Source organism: Mustela putorius, unplaced genomic scaffold, assembly GCF_011764305.1.
Source record: "Mustela putorius furo isolate JIRA1106 unplaced genomic scaffold, ASM1176430v1.1 tig00003899_pilon_pilon_pilon, whole genome shotgun sequence".
Taxonomy (NCBI): domain Eukaryota; kingdom Metazoa; phylum Chordata; class Mammalia; order Carnivora; family Mustelidae; genus Mustela; species Mustela putorius.
In genome coordinates this window covers 20,704,829-20,725,713 of record NW_025422048.1, presented here as the reverse complement: position 1 = coordinate 20,725,713, position 20,885 = coordinate 20,704,829, and the positions used below count along the sequence as shown (strand labels likewise).

At 36.5% G+C, this 20,885-nt stretch overlaps 1 pseudogene; it reads right to left on the bottom strand.

Annotated features, from left to right (window-relative positions):
• Nucleotides 1–3,624: 3,624 nt before the first annotated feature.
• The window catches only part of LOC123388495, a 58,303-nt pseudogene continuing 41,042 nt past the window's right edge, over nt 3,625–20,885 (bottom strand).

The following is a 20,885-nucleotide window of genomic DNA, read 5'->3' as shown; positions in this document are numbered from 1 at the left end:
CCAGCTACAGTAGACTTCTTCAAGTTATTTGAATACACTATGATAGCGTGGGGGGAAATTAAAAAGCATAAAGGTAGCACATAGGAAACAAGTTGCAAATTCAAGAGCTATACCTCAAAATTAAAATAATTAGAAGAACAGTAGGATAAATGGAAGCTAATCAAGTCTAAGATCTTCTTCATTATCCAAACTATACCTAAAGACATTCATTTGGTTTATGGTATATCATTTTTTCCTGTTTCATTCTGTAGTCCAAGTCACCAAAAATATGTCATTGGAATAGATATTAAGTTTTTGAGCTTTGACTAAATTATAAATGTCCCACATAAAGATGGCAGTCCGGTTGTTATATCTGCAGCACAGAAGAAACATTAGTTAATTCTCTAATAAAAAATATTATTTACATTTCTTCTGTGAAATATTCATTTCTCTGCTTCAAACAAGATATGTTACTTTCGTAAAATTCATTAATACCCATTAGTCAAGGACAATATGTTTGAACTTTCCATATCCTTAGATTGACCACAGAGACACAGACTTCCACAAATACTGGCATGATCTCGTATAAAATCAAGGTGAAGGGTCTATCTAAAGTTAACAAAAGCCTATTCTTCTCAATAGAGGTATAAACTGGGCTTAGACATATGGATTTTCTGGTTTTTCTGTTTTTCTTTTTTTTTTAAGTTTTTATTTATTTATTTGACAGACATAAATCACAAGTAGGCAGAGGCAGGCAGAGAGAGAGAGAGGAAGCAGGCTCCCTGCTGAGCAGAGAGCCCGATGCGGGGCTCGATCCCAGGACCCCGGTATCATGACCTGAGCCGAAGGCAGAGGCTTTAACCCACTGAGCCACCCAGGCGCACCTGGTTTTTCTGTTTTTCTTATACTTTGGTTGCTCTTAGATCTAGAAACTGACCTAAATTCTATGCTATGCTGTCCAATGTGGTAGCCACTAGACACCTATGGCAATTTAATTTTAAATTAATTACAATTAAATAAGATTTAAAGTTAAGTTCCTCAGTCACACTATCCACATTTCAAGTGCTCAATAGCCATAGGTTGTCAGTGGCTACTGTATTAGACAATGCAGATATAGAACATTTCCATCATTACAGAAAATTCTATTGGACAGAGCTGTTCCCATACATTCCAAAGCCTCGACCTCCCTTGCCCCAGTACAGGAATCAAATGGAGCTCTAATTCCTCCATTCCCCTCTCCCCACATTCTGAAAGATTTAGATATTTTTTAAATCCCCTATTACAACCCAACTTCAGTTAACGTAGAGACTCTGACAGTTTTATTACTATATTTATCAAGTCACTCCATGACTTTTAAGAAATTATTATTCTAAAAACCCATTTATCCAGACCAAAATTGGTAGCTGTATGAAGTCTATTAATTTAATAGAAACTGACTTCCAGCACATGGTTCCTGGCTTCCTTGTCCCCTAATGTGCTCTGTACCCGGCAGCACTCACAGTACACATCCTTTCCAAGAAAGCTTCCCTCCATCAGCCACATTCACAGACCCATTTAAAATCATGTTCAGGCATTTGCTTTATGTTTTCACAGTCACAGGAAATTATTTCTTTCACTTGAGTTTCATTTTTTCTTTCCATTTTTTTAAAATTACTGTCTCCCATGGTAATAAAGCATTTGTGGTCTTTGCAGTTGGATAATTGGAGAAGAAACACTGACAGGCATCTTGCTATATCAATAATGCATTGTCCTTCACAAACAAAAAGCACAGCTACTGACCCACTTCTAGTAAAACACGGGCCTTGTACTGTGTCTCTAGTGGTGAGAATGAGTTTGCCTTAACCCAACTGATAATGATCATTGTGTAATAGCTGTCTAGAGTTTAGGTGCCAACTGTGGCCAGAATAGGACTCAGTCTGTGGTAAGGGCCAGGACTCATCTTTAACGAAAGTCAGGAAAATATACTGTGGTCAGAATCAAGGCTCATCTTATATCTGAAGCTGATGGCCAGAAAATACATGAAGATTAAGTATTAGTAGTCATGGATTTTAACTCTTTGACCTAGCAAGGTACAAATAATATTTTTGGCAGTAATCTTTAACTCTCTCCTCTACTACAAGGATAGTACGTTTTTGAGGTGTGCATGCTGTCACTCTCCCATCCCACACCTACTGAGTAGACATCATTAACTGATCATGGCCTTCTTTCCTGCTGGTTCAGAGAAGGCCTCAAACCACTTCTCTCGGCAGTGCCCAATGCAGCCATTACTATACGAACAGAATTGGCCACCATTCTTTTCTGGGCACACTTTCAGTCACTGGAAAGCATCTTCTTGAGTTATCTCTTTTCAATTTCAGGACTACACATATGTAATATATTAACTGTCTTTCCAGAGACTTGTCCATGATTCCACTGGAATCATTAGTTCATCATTCTTGAGAAAAAACAGCTGTTACAGTTTTAAGTTCTCGAACTTTCTCCAACCACAAATCCAAAGAATCTTAGTGATGGAAAAACCCTTAAAACTCACCTTGTTTAGCCACCTTTCTATTGAAATTTCTTTCTAGCATTCTCAACAAGTTGTTATTAGGTGATTCTTGGACCATTCGAGACCCAGAGCCAAACTAGCAACATTTCCGAAGGCATTCATTCCACCATCTTTCACTGTAACTTTCTCTATCAGCAGAGTTCCCACTTCTGTATATTTCTTCCTTATATTGTACCCAAAATCTCTCCTGATTTCTTCTACCAATCATCCCTGCTTCTGCTTCATGATACCTTACAAAAAATGCAATCCGTTTTTCACTTCTGTATGACAGTCTTTCAGATGTCTAAGGACAGTTATCATGGCCATCCCTGCGCCTTCTCTTCTCCAAGCTAATCAGGCCCTATTCCTATGACTGGTAGTCATCAAGTCCTTTTACCATCCTAGTCATATTTTTTTTAAATAATAAACCAAGAGCTTTATGATGTAGCAGGCAATTTATAATGAATCCAAGAGAGCCTGTCTTCTCTGGGAAGACAGGATGTCTGTAAAAACCCCTGAAGATTTACTTCAAAAAATAAGTTCTCCCTTTTACCACAGCTTTTGGCTCTGTACCTGCCCAAATCGTCCCTACCCCATTTGAAATGGGCAGAGCACACAGGTATAACTGACCAACACTGGCCAGCGACTCCAGTAGACAGTTACCACCTAGTTCTGTGTTACTTGTGGATGAAGGCATAGATTAGCAGATCCAGCAAAGGATTTAGGAAACAGACAATTTCTCCCTTCACCTTGAAAATAAAATAAATTTTAGTGGATGAATGTCCTGAAATGGTTTAGTTGGGAGTTCCTAGGAAGATGGTCCTTTGTCAACAATTCTTCATCAGCCTATACATACAAAATTCTTCTCAAGGTAACATGAGTCTTTTTATTTTTTAAAACAGTCATTCTTGCTTTAAGAACTCATAATGGAGGAACGCCTTGGCTCAGTGGGTTAAAGCCTCTGCCTTCAGCCCGGGTTGTGGTCCCAGGGTCCTGGGATCTGGGATCGAGCCCCACATAGGGCTCTCTGCTCAGTGGGGAGCCTGCTTCCTCCTCTCTCTCTGCCTGCTTCTCTGCCTACTTGTGATCTCCATCTGTCAAATAAATAAATAAAATCTTTAAAAAATAAAAGAAATCATAATGAAGCCTAGTGCTCCTACTGCTAATGCCTTTTTTGCAAACTGGAGTAACACCATGCTGCTGTTTTCTGTAGGCTTCTCAAACCCTTTATAAATTGTACCTCATTAGCAAGTCAATGTCATTTCTGTCCCGTGAGTGCACAGCCTGCACAACTGCACTGCTCTTAAAGTTTGTAAGCACTTTCAGTACCACAAACTAGGCTCATTCCTTCACGGCTTGATTCTTTGTGCTAACGGGAGAGTTATGTAAGGCTGCATGAAATGCCGGAAGCATGTCCCCTTACTACAGAATGCCATCCACCTCGCTAAGGTCCAGGCCTGGCTCAGTGTCTGCTGCTGCCGCCGCCTCTTCCTGCTTGTCCACGAATTTGTTCTCATCAAACTCATTGATGTCCACCTAGTGGAAGTGCTAGGACAGTGTGTTCTGGGCCACAGTTGCAGGGGTGTCGGGGAGGTGAGCATGGACTTGGCGCCCACCCAGCTGGCTCTACTCTGGGTCCAAACTTGGCCCTACCCTGCTGGACACCAGCTAAGCCTGGGGCCTAGTCATCTTTTTTTTTTTTTTTAAAAAGATTTATTTGACAGGGTGCCTGGGTGGCTCAGTGAGCTAAAGCCTCTGTCTTCGACTCAGGTCATGATCCCAGAGTTCTGGGATAGAGCTCCACATCAGACTCTGCTCAGTGGGGAGCCTGCTTCCCGCGCACTCTCTCTCTGCCTGCCTGTCTGCCTACTTGTGATCTCAGTCTGTCAAATAAATAAAATCTTTAAAAAATGATTTATTTCACAGAGAGAGATACAGTCAGAGAGGGAACACAAGCTGTGGTAGCTGAACAGGGAGCCCAATGTGGGCCTGGCTCCCAGGACCTTGGGATCATAACCTGAGCATCTTTAGCCAATCAAAAAAGCAAAAGTTTATTTTAAAACTTCTAATATTTTGTCCTTATCACTCTGTAATAAAATGTGCCATCCAAATCCAAAAAGAAGAAGGAGGAAGAGGAGGAGGAGGCAGACAATGACTGAGATACCCAGGCACCCCCAGCCATCCTTTTTTAAATATGCTTCAGCTTATCAATCTCAAGTCTCTAAACTGGATGCTTTACATTTGGATTGCTCGTAGCTGTTAAAGCAAAGCTGTTATTTTTCTTTCTGTAGCTATTATACCTCTATCAATGTAGTTTTTAATTTTTTTAAGATTTTTTTATTTCTTTGAGAGGCAGAGATCACAAGTAGGCAGAGAGGCAGGCAGAGAGAGAGAGGTGGAAGCAGGCTCCCTGCCGAGCAGAGAGCCCAATGCGGGGCTCAATCCCAGGACCCTGGGATCATGACCTGAGCTGAAGGCAGAGGCTTTAACCCACTGAGCCACCCAGGTGCCCCTCAATGTAGTTTTTAAACTTACACTCCTTTCCTTTGGAAATCGACTCACACTCTTGACTCACAGAGCTTCCTAATCACTTTTTTTCCTCTTTCCCAACAGTTCATCCAACATATTATGTCTTCTTTTAAAATACTTCATGGGTCTCTTCTTTTCTTCCATTCTAGTAACTCCCAACTATAATTTGGGCCTAGTCACTTCTTCCCTGAATTACTACATTCATCTCCTAACTGGTCTTCCTATCTCTATTCTTTCTCTTATTCTTATTCATCCTCTGACCTACTGCCACTTCCTAATGCATCATTTTGACTGTAGTTTAGTATAGTCGTTCAAGGCTTAGGCTTTGGAGCTAGACTATTGGGTTCAAATCTCAGCTCTACGGTTTATGAGCTCTGTGAGCTTGGGGAATTCACTTAACCTAAAAGCATTATTTCATTCTTCTTTCAAATATGGCTAATAATGGTACCTATCTCCTAGAGTGGAATAAATGAAATATCACATAAAAGTTAGCCCCCAGCTTGCTGCATGATAAACATGTAATATGCATGAACTAGTATTATTATATCTACTGTTATCACCCAGCTGATCAAAAATCCCCGGTGTTTTCCACTGCCTATCAAAAAAACTGAAATATATTTTACACTGTTGGTGGGAATGCAAGTTGGTGCAGCCTCTTTGGAGAACAGTGCGGAGATTCCTCAAGAAATTAAAAATAGAACTTCCCTATGACCCTGCCATTGCGATCCTGGGTATTTACCCCAAGAATACAGATGTCGTGAAAAGAAGGGCCATCTGTACCCCAATGTTTATAGCAGCAATGGCCACGGTCGCCAAACTGTGGAAAGAACCAAGATGCCCTTCAACGGACAAATGGATGAGGAAGATGTGGTCCATATACACTATGGAGTATTATGCCTCCATCAGAAAGGATGAATACCCAACTTTTGTAGCAACATGGACGGGACTGGAAGAGATTATGCTGAGTGAAATAAGGCAAGCAGAGAGAGTCAATTATCATATGGTTTCACTTATTTGTGGAGCATAACAAATATCATGGAGGACAAGGGGTGTTAGAGAGGAGAAGGGAGTTGGGGTAAATTGGAAGGGGAGGTGAATCACGAGAGACTATGGACTCTGAAAAACAATCTGAGGGGTTTGAAGTGGCAGGGGGGGTGGAAGGTTGGGGTACCAGGTGGTGGGTATTATAGAGGGCCCGGATTGCATGAAGCACTGGGTGTGGTGAAAAAATAATGAATACTGTTTTTCTGAAAATAAATAAATTGAAAAAATTTTTTTAAAAAGTCAATACAAAAAAAAAAATAAAGCTATAATGCCAAACTACTACAAACTGGCTTGATTACTTTGAACAAGTTACCTGTTTCTTCACCTATAAAATGAAGGGGATACATTAAATTATCTCAAAAGACCCTTCAAGGTCAGACATTCTATAATTCAACATTCTAGTCATTTTTTCCTCTCCTATCCAATTGTACTAATCCTAGTTCTCAAAAAAAAAAAAAAATGCCACTCCCCACTTGCCCTCCAAGATGTTGTTCAAATGGTATCCCCTTCATGAATCCTTCAGTCAGATGAGATCAGTCTCTTCTCTGAAGTCCTAGAACTATTAGTTTCCTTGGCTCTGTGATACCGATCACATTCTACCTATGGACATATGTCTTATACCCCCCACCAGACTAAAATACAGGTACTGTATCTTTTTCAGCTATGTATTCAGCTCACTGTGTTCAATACTATGCCTCTTACATTGTAGGATATTACAATGCTTATTGAATACTTGAAGAATGAAGTTTTACTTATATATGACAGAATTTTCATCATTTGATAGTGTATGTATCTTCAACCAATTCATGTTTCTTGAACATATTTAAAAGACATATTTAAAGAATATTCAGGAACACACACAAAAAACAAATAACCCAATTTAAAATGGGCAGAGGATCTGAATAGATATATTTCCAAAAAAGACATACAAATAACTGACAGACACATGAAAAGATACTCAACATTGCTCATCATCAGGAAATTGCAAATCACAGTAAGATATTGCTTGACACATATCAGAATGGATAAAATCAAAAAGATAAGAAATAACAAGTGTTGGTAAGGATGTGGAGAAAAAGGAACCCTTGTGCCCTATTGGAGGGAAAGTAAATTTGTATGGCCACTGTGGAAAACAATATGAAAGTTCTTCAAAAAATTAAAAATAAAAATACCATATGACCCAATAATTCCACTACTGGGTATTTACTAAAAGAAAACAAAAACACTAATTCAAAGAGATATATGCACCCCTATGTTTACTGCATCATTATTACAGTAGCCAAGATATGGAAGCCACCCAAATGTCCATCAATAGTTGGATGGATAAAAAAGATTTGATATGTATATACAATGGTATATACTCAGCATAAAAATAAATGATGAGATGATGAAGCCAATATTTACATTCAAATCTGCTAAACAAGAATCACCACTGTTTAACAAATATACCATACATATCATAGTATATTTATACTTTTTAACCTGCCTTTTCACTCAATAAATATTATAGAATCTTTAAATGTCTATAAATATAACTCTACATTGTCATTTCAAATGCATTTTTAGTATTTCATTATAAGGTATACCAAAATTTATTTAGTCTTTTATTGATAGAAATTTTTGTTATACCTAGTTTTTCACAATTTTAATATTACTGTGCCAAAAGCCTTTTATGTACATACATCTTCATGCATATGAATTACTATTTCCTCAGAATAAATTCTCAGAACTTTTATGACACTTCCAGGATGTGACAAGAATGATCTACAAAATATTCCAAGGAAAGAGACAAGCCAATTGCTTTATAAAGTTAAGCACAAATTCCAAAACGAAGATGTGTTTAATGGAGAGTACAGAAAGAAAAAACAAAAGCAAAATAACAAGGAGATAAGTGAGGAAGAGAAAACTAAAAACTAAAGATAGGACCTATGAAAATTTGAGAATAGGTGAGTAAGAGAGAAGAATATTATCTGGTGGTGGCCTTAATGGATAAAATGGACAAACTGACAGTGTAAAATGAGAAATTTGGATCATGGGGTTCTTTTCAGAATTATTTTTAGAGCAGAGAGAAGGCCGGGGGCATGGTCTTATGTTGAGGTACCACTCAGAGAAGAAAGAGACAGCTAATAGAAGAGCTGACATGATAACTCCAGAAGTGAATGGCAGGATCCAGTTGTTGGAAAAGAGAAATACCCTCAGCCCTGCCAGCCTCACTGTTGAGTTCAACACAACTTTGGAGGAGAGAATTTTCAACAAATCTTTGAAGACTGCTGTTTTCAGGGGCACCTGGGAGGAAGAGGAAATGGTTGTCAAGGTGACACAAGGAATCTGGTTGCAGAAGGTGCTGAAACTGGCAGAATTCATACTTCTCAAAGCACTAGGAAGAGTAAAAAAGGGATAGGCAATATTTGATTGACAAGTATTAGAATTTCTCTGAAATTTTTAAAATGTCAAATGCTGTGAAATATGTCTGGATCAAAACAATAATGTTTGCTGTATGATTTTCCTCTAAAACTCTTGCAGAGAAATGAAATAGCAGGTGTATTGATTAAATCAAAGAATATAGTACATAGCAATGGATAGGTAAGGGAAGAAACTGAAGTAAGAGAGAAGCAAGGAAAGGCTACCATTGTATATAGAGGACACACCTCTCTTATGGAACCCGATGCCATGTTTGAAAGAAGCAAAAGTCTAAAGACAAAAAGTGGATGGTTTCTATATAACCAGTTAAATATTTTTCAGATTAAATCATTCTGGTAAGATGCACAGAAGGCCAGAGAAGCTAAAATCAGACGAAATGAAAAGTTATAAATATGTAAGTTAAAGGCAAATATCCTAGTAACAAATTCTGTAAGTGGTGAAAATTCTTGGCATCTACTTTTTAGGAAAAAAAGACACAGGACTAACTTGGGGAATCAAAATAAAGATCAAAATAAAATAAAAATAAATTGGAGAATTTTAAGTTATAATATAGTCTAAGACTAAGCAAGCAGATTGGGTGGTATAAAGTTATCCTAATAGGAACCACTGAGGTAGCTGTCTGGAACAATAAATCCAAATTTCAGGAAGGTCACATTCTAGTACCTGGAAGAAGACAAAGTGGGTGTGATCAAGTTGGAGGTGTTAGGAGAATTAATATAGTGAAGAAAAAAAATGCCTCAATTTAGGCATCAGACATACCTCAGCTTGCATTTTAGTCCTGAAATTTACTAATTATATGACCTTAGACAAGTTATCTTCCCTAAGCTTTGGTTTCTTTATTGTAAAATGAGCATAATAATGGTATGGACCACAGAAGGATATTGTAAGAAATTGGTAAGATAATATACATAAAGTTCTTAGAGGAGTTCCTGGCATATAAGAAGTGCTCGATAAATATGGGGATATCAGGGGAAATGTTCCCCAAAATTTTAATAGTTATATCTCTTAGTGGTAAGATTTATAGAATTCTTTACTTCCTCCTTTGTTTTATCTCTTAAATGGACTTTTTTTAAGTTCAGTAGTTAATATGCAGTGTTATATTAGTCTCAGTACAACGTACTGATTCAACAATTCCATATATCACTCAGTGCTCATCAAAACAAGCACACTCCTTAATCCCCATCACCTATTTTACCCAACCCCCTCCTTAATCCCCACTGCCTACTTTACCCATCCCACTCCCACCCACCTCCCCTCTGGTAACCATCAGTTTGTTTCCTATAGCTAAGTGTCTGTTTCTTGGTTTGCCTCTCTATATATTTCTTTCCCTTTGCATGTTTTTCATTTTGTTTTGTTTTTTAAATTCCACATATGAGTGGAATCATATGGTATTTGTCTTTCTCTGGCTGACTTATTTTGCTAAGTTTTATGCTCTTTAGCTCCATCCATGTCATTGCAAATGGCAAGATTATATTCTTTTTAATGGCTAAATAATATTCCATTGTATATGTATAAGATATCTTCTTTATCCATTCATCTATCAGTAGACATTTGGTCTCCTTCCATATCTTGGCTATTATAAACAATGATGCTATAAATATTGGGATCCATATATCCCTTTAAATTAATGTGCTTGCATTTGGGGGCAAACATCCAGTAGTGTGTTTACTGGATTGGAGGTAGTTCTATTTTTAACTTTTTGAGGGACCTCCATACTGTTTTCCACAATGGCTGCACCAGTTCACACTCTGACCAATAGTACAAGAGGGTTCCTTTTTCTCCATGTCCTCACAATCATTTGTTTCTTGTGTTGTTGATTTTAGCTATTCTGACAAGTATGAAATGATACCTCATTGAAGTTTTGATTTGCATTTCCCTGATGATGAATGATGTTGAGCATCTTTTCATTTGAATGGACTTTTTAAATAACATCTTATTTTGAAATAGTTTAAGACTCAAAAGAAATAGCAAAATTATAATAGAGTTCTTATATACATTTCACATAGTCTCTACCAATGTTAATATCTTACATAACCATAGAACAACATCAAAACCAGAATGTTAACTTTGCTACAATACTATTAACTAAGGTACAAACCTTATTTAACATTCACCAGTTTTTATATGCACTTTTTTGGCATGCAGTTCTATAAAATTTTATTACATGTGTAGATCTGAGTAACCATCAACACAAACAGGACACAGAACTGTTCATAGGGCTTTTTAAAATGATACTTTAGCATGTTTTCTTTTTTAAAAAAATACAGTATTATAATTATAAAATTATAATATTTTTCTTGTCCTTTAAAATATTCCTGCCAAAACTTCTAAGATGAAGAAGAAAAACCAGAAGTTTATAGCAGTAAATATCTACATTAGAAAAAAGAAAGGTCTTAAATAAACCACCTAACATTACACTTCAAGGAGCTAGAAAAAGAAAAACAAAGACCAAAGTTAGCAGAAGGAAAAAATAATAAAGGTTAAAGCAGAAAGAAATAAAATAGAAAATAGAAAGTAATAGAAAAGATTATGAAATTGGAGGAGGAGATGAACGATGAAAGACTTTGGACCCTGAAAAACAAACTGAGGGTTTTGGAAGGGAGGAGGGTTGGGGGGTTTGGAACACTGAAAAAAAATTTTAAAAAAAGCTGAGAGCTGGTTTATCGAAAAGATAAAGAAAATTAAGAGACCTTTAGCTAGACTAAATAAGAAAACAAGAAAGAGAAAGCAAATAAATAAAATCAGAAATGAAAGATATTACAACTGGTACTATACACATACAAAGGATCATAGAGACTACTATGAACAATTATAAACCAACAAATTGGACAACCTAAAAGAAATGAGTAAATTCTTAGAAATATGCAACTTAGAAATATTGAATCATAAGGAAATAGAAATTCTGAACAGACCAGTTATGACCTAGAAAATTAAAATAGTAATCTAAAACCTCCAAACAAAGGAAAGCTCAGAATAGAACCAGATGGCTTCATAGGTGAATTCTAACAAATACCTGATGAAAAAATAACATAAATACTTCTCAAACTCTTCCAAAAAAGTGAAGAGGAGGGAACACTCTCAAACATATTGTATAAGACCAACAGTACCCTGATACCAAAGCCAAATAAGGACAGTATGAGAAAAAAAAAAAACTACCAAACATCTCTGATGAATATACATGTAAAAATTCTCAACAAAATACTAGCAAACAAAATTCTACAGCATATTAAAAGGATCATGTGCCAGAAAATAAAAATTAAAATAAAAAAATAATAAAAGGATCATATGCCATGATCCAGTGGGATTTATCCCTTGGATACAAGGATGATTCAACATACACAAATCAATAGATGTGATACATTACACTAAAAGAATGAAAGATAAAAATCATATGATTCAGTAGATGCAGAAAAAGCATATGACAAAATTCAGCATCGTTTAATGATTTTAAAAAGTGGGTACTGAAGGAACATACCTCAATATAATAAAGGATCATATATGGCAAACCCACAACTAACATCATACTCAGTGGTGAAAAGATAAAAACTTTTCTCTAAGATCAGGAATAAGACAAGAGTATCTATCCACTTTCACCATTTCTATTCACAACAGCACTAGAAGTCCTAGTCAGAGTGATTGGACAAGAAAAAGAAGTAAAATCCATCTAAATTGAAAAGAAAAATTAAAATTGTCCCTATTTGCATATATGACATGATACCAAATACAGAAAACCCTAAAGACTACACCAAAAAACTTAGAACTAACACATGAATTCCATAAAGTTGCAGGATATAAATCAACATACAAAAATCAGTTGTGCTTTTATACACTAATAACAAAGTATCCAAAAAAGATTAAAAAAAAATAATCCAGGGACACCTGGCTGGTTCAGTCAGAGGAGCATGAGATTCTTGAACTCAAGGTTGTGAGTTCAAGCCATATGTTGGGTATAGAGATTACTTAAAAATAAAATCTTTTTGGTTTCACTTATTTGTGGGCATAACAAATAGCATGGAGGACATGGGGAGTTAGAGAGGATAGGGGAGTTGGGGGAAATTTGAGGGAGAGGTGAACCATGAGAGACTATGGACTCTGAAAAACAATCTGGAGGGCTTGAAGTGGTGGGGGGGGTGGGAGGTTGGGGGAACCAGGTGGTGGGTATTGGAGACAGCATGGATTGCATGGAGCACTGGGTGTGGTGCAAGAATAATGAATACTGTTGTGCTGAAAATAAATAAAAAATAAATTAAAAAAAGAAAATAATCCAATTTACAATAGCATCAAAAATAATAAAGCACTTAGGAATAAATTGAACCAAGGAGGTAAAAGATGTCATTGAAAACTATAAGACTTTGATGAAAGAAATTGAAGAACACTCAAACTAATGGGAATGTATCCTGAGTTCATGGATCAGAAGAACTAATATTGTTAAAATGTCCATACTACCCAAAGTCATCTATAGATTCAATGCAATTGCTATTAAAATCACAATGGCATTTTTTCACAGAAAAAAACCACAATCTCAAAATTTTATGGAGATAAGCAAAATAAAATTTTGTGGAAATAAAAATAGCCAAAGCAATCCTAAGAAAGAAAAAGAAAGTGGGGGGTATCATGCTTCCTGATTTCAAATGATATTAACAAAGTTACAGTAATCAAATGTCCATCAACAGATGAATGGATAAAGAAGATGTGGTGTATATATATACAATGGAATACTATGCAGCCATCAAAAGAAATGAAATCTTGCCATTTGCAATGATGTGGGTGGAACTAGAGGGTATTATGTTGAGAGAAATAAGTCAATCAGAGAAAGTCAATTATCATACAGTCTCCCTGATATAAGGAATTTCAGAGGCAGGGTGAGGGAGTTTGGGGGGTAGAGAAGGAAAAAATGAAACAAGATGAAATTGGGAGGGAAACAAACCATAAGAGATTCTTAATCTCACAAAACAAACTGAGGGTTGCTGGGGGAGGGGGTTGTGAAGAGGGTGGTTGGGGACATTGGGAAGGGAATGTGATATGGTTAGGGCTGTGAAGTGTGTAAACCTGATGATTCACAAACCTGTACCCCTGGAGCAAACAATACATTATATGTTAATAAAAATAATTACTAAAAAATCAGGAGAAAAGTTAAAAACTTTAAAAAAATTAAATCTTAATAAGAATGTAATTCCTTGGGGTGCCTGGGTGGCTCTAGAGTCTCTGCTTTCGGCTCGGGTCATGATCCCAGGGTCCTAGGATGTCAGGCTCTCTGCTCTGTGGGGAGCTTGCTTCCCATCCCCCTCTCTCTGCCTGCCTCTCTGCCTACTTGTGATTTCTGTCTGTCAAATAAATAAAATATTTTTTAAAAGAATGTAATTCCTTTTTACATAAAATAATACATATAACTTAATAAAATAAAAATTCAATAGCAAATGAGAAATAAAATCACAGAAAATTCCCTCAAAGTAGTACAAAAATGAATAGGAGTCAGAAAATAGAAAAAAAAATTAGTGTCCTCCATAATCAATCCAAGAGTTCTAATATCCAACTAATTAATATTAGGTCCTGAAAAAAGAGAGAGAGAGAGTGAAGAAGAATTTTCAAAGAAATACCATTAGAGAATTTCCCAGACCTGAAAAATCAGTATCCAGATTGAAAGTGTTCACAAAAGTTCCAACAAAATGAATGTTAAAAGCTTTGCCTATACCAAGGCACAGCACTGAAACTTCAGAAAAGTCCCAGGATGACACCTGTATAAGGGACTAACCAGTCCAGATAGGAAAAAGAAAGCAAAGGACCTCAAGGAAAAGAAATCTTATGGTGGACGAGTGAATATGAAGGAATATTTGAGAGAAAAGAACAGGTGGGAGGCATATTTGATAGAACTTGGAAACAAATAAAGAATGCTATTTACTTTGATTATAATAATATAAACACTGACACCAGTTTAATGAAAAAAAATGGTGACATGACTGTACTGAAACGATGATGAAAATGAGGTAAAATATATGAGAAAGCCAAATTTTTAATCTATCACCACAAAAAATAGATATTAAAAATTTTAAGTCAATAAGTAGTGAGTGAGGACATTGTCTAGAATTATGGAAGGAAATAATAGAAGAAACAGCTAAAAATGTTGAAAGTGGTTGCTTCCAAGGAGTCAGACCCAGGCATATGTTAGGAAGAGGTAGGGGACTGCTGATTTTTATCATAAATGCTTTAAATTTTAAACTATGAAAATAAGTTACTTTGATTTCTTAAAAAATAACACACTTCTGCTTCTTGGAATTTGGAGTAAATATATTTTTCCTTATTCTCCCCACTAAGAACAACTAAAAACCCTGGAAATTATATATAAAACAAGCATAGGAAGACTCTTGAAGGTGGAGAAAAAAAGACAGACCAGCTAGGGACTTCCATTGTTGAGGAACAACATGGCTGTAAATTTCTTGTTTTCTTTTTGCTTACTATATCGCAGACTTAGAGATGAAGAATCTAGCAACCCAGAAACACTAGTGGGTACAGATAAAAAGAAACCACCAATTAAAAACTGCTTTCACTAGTCCAAGGACCAGGAAAGCATAGCAACAGTAAACTTTTAGACAATTATTATTATACTCTAGTTAAACATCATAGAAAACAACAGTAGCACCACTTTTATCCACGCCAACAAACGCTGAATGGAAAAGAGTCATCCACTCTTGCAAAGCCATAAGATGCTGCCCAAAACCTCCACTGGGTCATACCAGAGAAGACCATATAAGGAGTTGGAACTTCATCACTCCTCAGCAATAATGAGACCCCTAGAAATCACTTGAGCAGCACCCCCAGAAGTAACAAGGTGACCTCCACACTGATGTTGGTGATGTTAGAGAAAGATGAAAGTCAGATTTTCCACCACTGTTCAACATAAATGAGACCAGTCTAAAACTTTCAGTATTAGTGAAAGTCAGAGGCAGCAGTAACAAGACATATCCACATATCCACCCTTCCCAGCCAGGGAATCATCGATGGATACCTAATGAGGAGATGGAAATCTTACCCTTGACCAGCAGTAATGAAGATTCCCCACAACCTTGGCTGTCAATTGAGGTTGAATAGGGAATATAGATTTGTACCCCTACCTGGAAATAATGAGGTGACACCCTTCTTACCCTGCCAAATCAGTATCTAAAAAGGTCAGCTAAAATAGAAGGTTTAAATAAGATCCAGAGCCTCATCTAGCCAAAATGTCCAAACTTCAACTGAAAATTTCTTAGCATACAAGGAACCAGGAAGATCTTGAACTGAATGAAAAAAGACAAAATAAATGGTAACACCAAGATAACACAGAGGTTAGAATTATTTGTCAAATATTATAAACCATTATCATAATCATGTTCCAATATGCAATTATAAAGACACTTGAAGCAAATGAAGAAATAGAGAAACTTGTGGAAAAAAAACAGAAAGTCTCAACAAAGGAATAGAAGATATAAAGAACAAAATGCAAATTTTAGAACTAAAAAATAAAATCACTGAAATATAAGGCTCAGTTGATGGTCCCAACAGCTGAATGGAGGGGATAGAGGAAAGAATCAGTGAAATAGAAGAAAAAACAGAAACTACCCAATCTGAATAACTTACACAAAGCTGCACTGACTTGTGGTATTATACCAAGAGATCTAATATTTATGTCATTGGAGTTCTGGAAGGAGAGGAGAGGTTACATCTGAAAAAAATGTTCAAAAAAATAATGGCTGAAACTTTCCCAAATGCAATAAAAGATATAAATATACAAGTTCAAGAAGCTAAGTGAACTCCAAAAATGGTAAATGCAAAAAAATCCACACCAACACACATCATAGTCAAACTTCTTAAACTAAAATCAAAGAAAAACCATTGAAAGTGGTGAAAGAGTAATGATTCCTTATCTATAGGAGAAAAAATTTGAATAATAGCACACTTCTCATCAGAAACCATGAGTGCCAAAATAAGGTGGCACAATGTCTTTCATGTGCTGAAACAAAACTATCACTCCAGAATTCTGTATCCAGCAAAAATATCCTCAGGAAGGAAGGGAAAATCAAGACATTCTCTGACGCAGAAAAATTAAGAAAATTTATCATGAGCAGACTAACCTATAAGAATGGCTAAAGAAAGTTCTCTAAACACATAGAAAATGGTAAAAGAAAGAACCTTGGACATCAAGAAAAGAAAGAGCACAGTAACCAAAAATATGGGTATATACAATAGGTTTTCCTTTTCGTGAGTCTTCTAAATTATATTTTATTATGGTTGGTGCAAAAATTATAACATAGTCTGATATAGTTCTAAATATATGTAGAGAAAATATTTAAAACAATCATATTTTAAACAGGGAGGGGGAAGGGACCTAAAGGGAGCTAAGGTTTCTATACTTCATTCAAACTGTTAAAATGATAACACATGTAATACAAAAAGCAAACACTAAAAATGCTATACAAAGATATACTCAAAACCACTATAGATAAATCAAAATGGAACTCTAAAAAATGTTCAAGTAATCCACAGGAAAATGAGATAAATAAAACATATAAATCAAAAACAGGGTCCATAGTATCTCATGATTCACCTCCCCTTCCAATTTACCCCAACAAGGTGGTGGGTATTATAGAGGGCATGGATTGCATGGAGCACTGGGTGTGGTGAAAAAATAATGAATACTGTTTTTCTGAAAATAAATTAATTAATTAAAAAAAAGAAACATAAGAAGAAAAAAGACAAACCAAAAAAAAAAAAGGGAACAAACAGAAAACAAAAAATAAAATGGCAGATTTAAATCCTAACAAATCAATAATTTATGATGGTCTAAATATACCAATTAAAATACAGAGATTAACAGAGTGATTTTAAATAATTTTTTAAAGATTTTATTTGTTTAATTGACAGAAATCACAAGTAGGCAGAGAGGCAGGCAGGGATTGGGGGTAGGCAGGCTCCCTGCCAAGCAGAGAGCCTGATGTGGGGCTCAATCTCAGGACCCTGGGACCATGACCTGAGCTGAAGGCAGAGGCTTTAACCCACTGAGACACCCAGGTGTCCCAAGAGAGTGAATTTAAAAACATGCTCCAACTTTTGGGGTGGATGGCAGTTAAGATGGCAGAGAAGAAGAGGACCGTAAGTTTGTCTGGTCCCTCTAGTTGAGCAAGATCATTATCAGATCATCCCAAACACCTGAGAAATCAAATGAAGTTCTGAGAAAAGAAATTCTGTAGTTATTCAAGTAGAAAAATGACCAATTTGTGGAAGGCAAAAGGTGCAGAGACTTGCACCCTGGGTGATATATCTGAGGATATGGCATAAGGGAGAGAGACTGCTTAAGGAGATTACTGCAAAATATTATAAGCAACAGAGCACAAAAGTGGAACTTTCAGAAGTCTGCTACAATGAGATATATTCCTGGCTTAAAGTTGCCAAGATGGTGAAGTGTGGTAGAATAAAGAAGCTGAGAGAAAGAGAGATAAACACCTACTGGATCACGAGGGCAGAATTCCAGAGACAAGTGATACCATAAGATGAAACAATATTAGAACAACTGGGATCCTAGAAGAAGAAAGAGAGAGAGGAGCAGAAGTTATATTGACGCAATTTATAGCAGAGAACTTCCCTAATTTGGTGAAGGGAACAAGCCTCAAAATCCAGGAGGCACAGAGAACCCCCCTCAAAATCAATAAAAATAGGTCCACACTCTCATCTAATAGTAAAACTTACAAGTCTCAGTGACAGAGAGAAAATACTAAAAGCAGCTCAAGACAAGAAGTCTCTAACATACAATGGTAGAAATGTTAGATTGGCAGCAGACCTATTTACAGAGACCTGGCAGCCCAGAAAGACTGGCATGATATATTCAGAGCAGTACATGAGAAAACTATATAGCCAGGAATACTATATCCAGCTAGGCTGTCATGAAAATAGAAGGAGAGATAAAGAGCTTCCAGGAAAAAATAAAAACTAAAAGAATTTGCAAACACCAAACCAGCTCTACAGGAAATATTGAAAGGGGTCCTCTAAGCAAAGACAGAGCCTAAAAGTAACATAGATCAGAAAGGAACAGAGACAATATACAGTAACAGTCACCTTACAGGCAACACAATGGCACTAAATTCACATTTCAATAGTTACCCAGGATGTAAATGGGCTAAATTCCCCCAATCAAAAGACACAGGGAATTAGAATGGATAAAAAAAAGAAAGACCTATAGATATGCTTTCTGTAGGAGACTCATTTGAGACTCAAGAATACCTCCAGATTTAAAGTGAGGGGGTGGAAACCATTTACCATGCTAATGGACATAAAAAAAAGGTGGGGTGGCAATCCTTATATCAGATAAATTGCGTATTAAACCAAAGAGTATAATAAGAGATGAGGAAGGACATTACATCATACTTAAAGGGTCTATCCAATAAGAAGAGCTAACAATTTTAAATATCTATACCCCTAACATGAGATCAGCCAATTATATAAACCAATTAATAACAAAAGCAAATAAACACGTTGACAATAATATAATATTGGGGGACTTTCACAAACCCCCAACTGAAAAGGACAGATCATCTAAGCAAGAGATCAACAAGGAAATAAAGGCTTAAAATGACACAGTGTACCAGATGGTCATCAGAGATATATTCAGAACATTCCATCCCAAAGCAACAGAATACACATTCTTCTCTAGTGCACATAGAACATTCTCCAGAATAGATCACATCCTGGGTCACAAATCAGGTCTCAACTGGTACCAAAAGATTGGGATCTTTCCCTGCATATTTTCAGATCACCATACTTTGAAACTAGAACTCAACTACAACTACAAGAGGAAACTTGGAAAGAACTCAAATACATGGAGGCTAAAGAATGAATGGGTCAACCGGGAAATTAAAGAATTGAAAAAATTTGTGGAAACAAATGAAAATAAAAACATAACTGCTCAAAATCACTGGGATGCAGCAAAAGGTAGTCATAAGAGGAAACTATATAGCAATACAACCCTTTCATAAGAAAGAAGAAAGGGCTCAAATACACACTTAATCCTACACTTAATGGAGCTGGAGAAAGAGCAGCAAAGAAAGCCTAAACCCAACAGAAGAGAAACAAACAAACAAACAAAAAGATCAGAGATCAATGAAATAGAAACCAAAAGAACAGTAAAACAGATCAACAAAACTAGGTGCTGGTTCCTTGAATGAATTAATAAGATTGATAAATCCCTGGCCAGACTTATCCAAAAGAAAAGAGAAAGGACTCAAATTAATAAAATCATGAATGAAAGAGGAGAGATCACAACCAACACCTAAAAAATACAATTATAAGAACGTATTATGAGCAACTATGTGCTAGCAAATTAGACAATCTTGGGGGGAACAATGGATGCATTCCTAGAGTCGTATAAACTACCAAAACTTAACCAAGAAGAAATAGAAAACATGAACAGACCAATAACCAGTAAAGAGATTGAAGCAGGAATCAAAAATCTCTCAGGGGCGCCTGGGTGGCTCAGTGGGTTAGGGCCTCTGCCTTTGGCTCAGGTCGTGATCCCAGGGTCCTGGGATTGAGCCCCATGTCAGGCTCTCTGCTCCGCAGGGAGCCTGCTTCCCTTCCTCTCTCTCTGCCTGCCTCTCTGCCTACATGTGATCTCTGTCAAATAAATAAATAAAATCTTTTTTAAAAATCTCCCAACAAACAAGAGCCCAGGGCCAGATGGCTTCCCAGGGGAATTCTGCCAAACACTTAAAGAAGAATTAGCACCTATTCTCCTGAAACTGTTTCAAAAAATAGAAATGGAAGGAAAACTTCCAAACATTTTAGAGGCCAGCATTATCTTGATCCCAAAACCAGACAAAGACCCCATCAAAAAGGAGAATTACAGACCAATATCCTTGATGAACATGGATGCAAAAATCCTCATCAAAATACTAGTCAATAGGATCCAACAGTACATTAAAATGATTATTCACCACAACCACGTGGGATTTATTCCTGGGCTGCAACATCTGCAAATCAATCAGTGTGATACAATTCATTAATAAAAGAAAGAACAAGAACCATATGATACTCTCGATATATGCTGAAAAAGCATTTGACAAAGCACAGCACCCTTTCTTGATTAAAACTCTTCAAAGTGTAGGGATAGAGAGTAAATAGCTCAATATCATCAAAGCCATCTATGAAAAACCCACAGTGAATATCATTCTCAATAGGGAAAAACTGAAAGCCTTTCCCCTAATATCAGAAACACAGCAGGGCTGTCCACTATCACTGCTGCTATTCAACATAGTATTTTAAGTGCTAGCCTCAGCAATCAGACAACAAAAAGTAATACAAGGCATCCGAATCAGCAAAGAAGTCAAACTCTCACTCTTTGCAGATGATATGATACTTTACA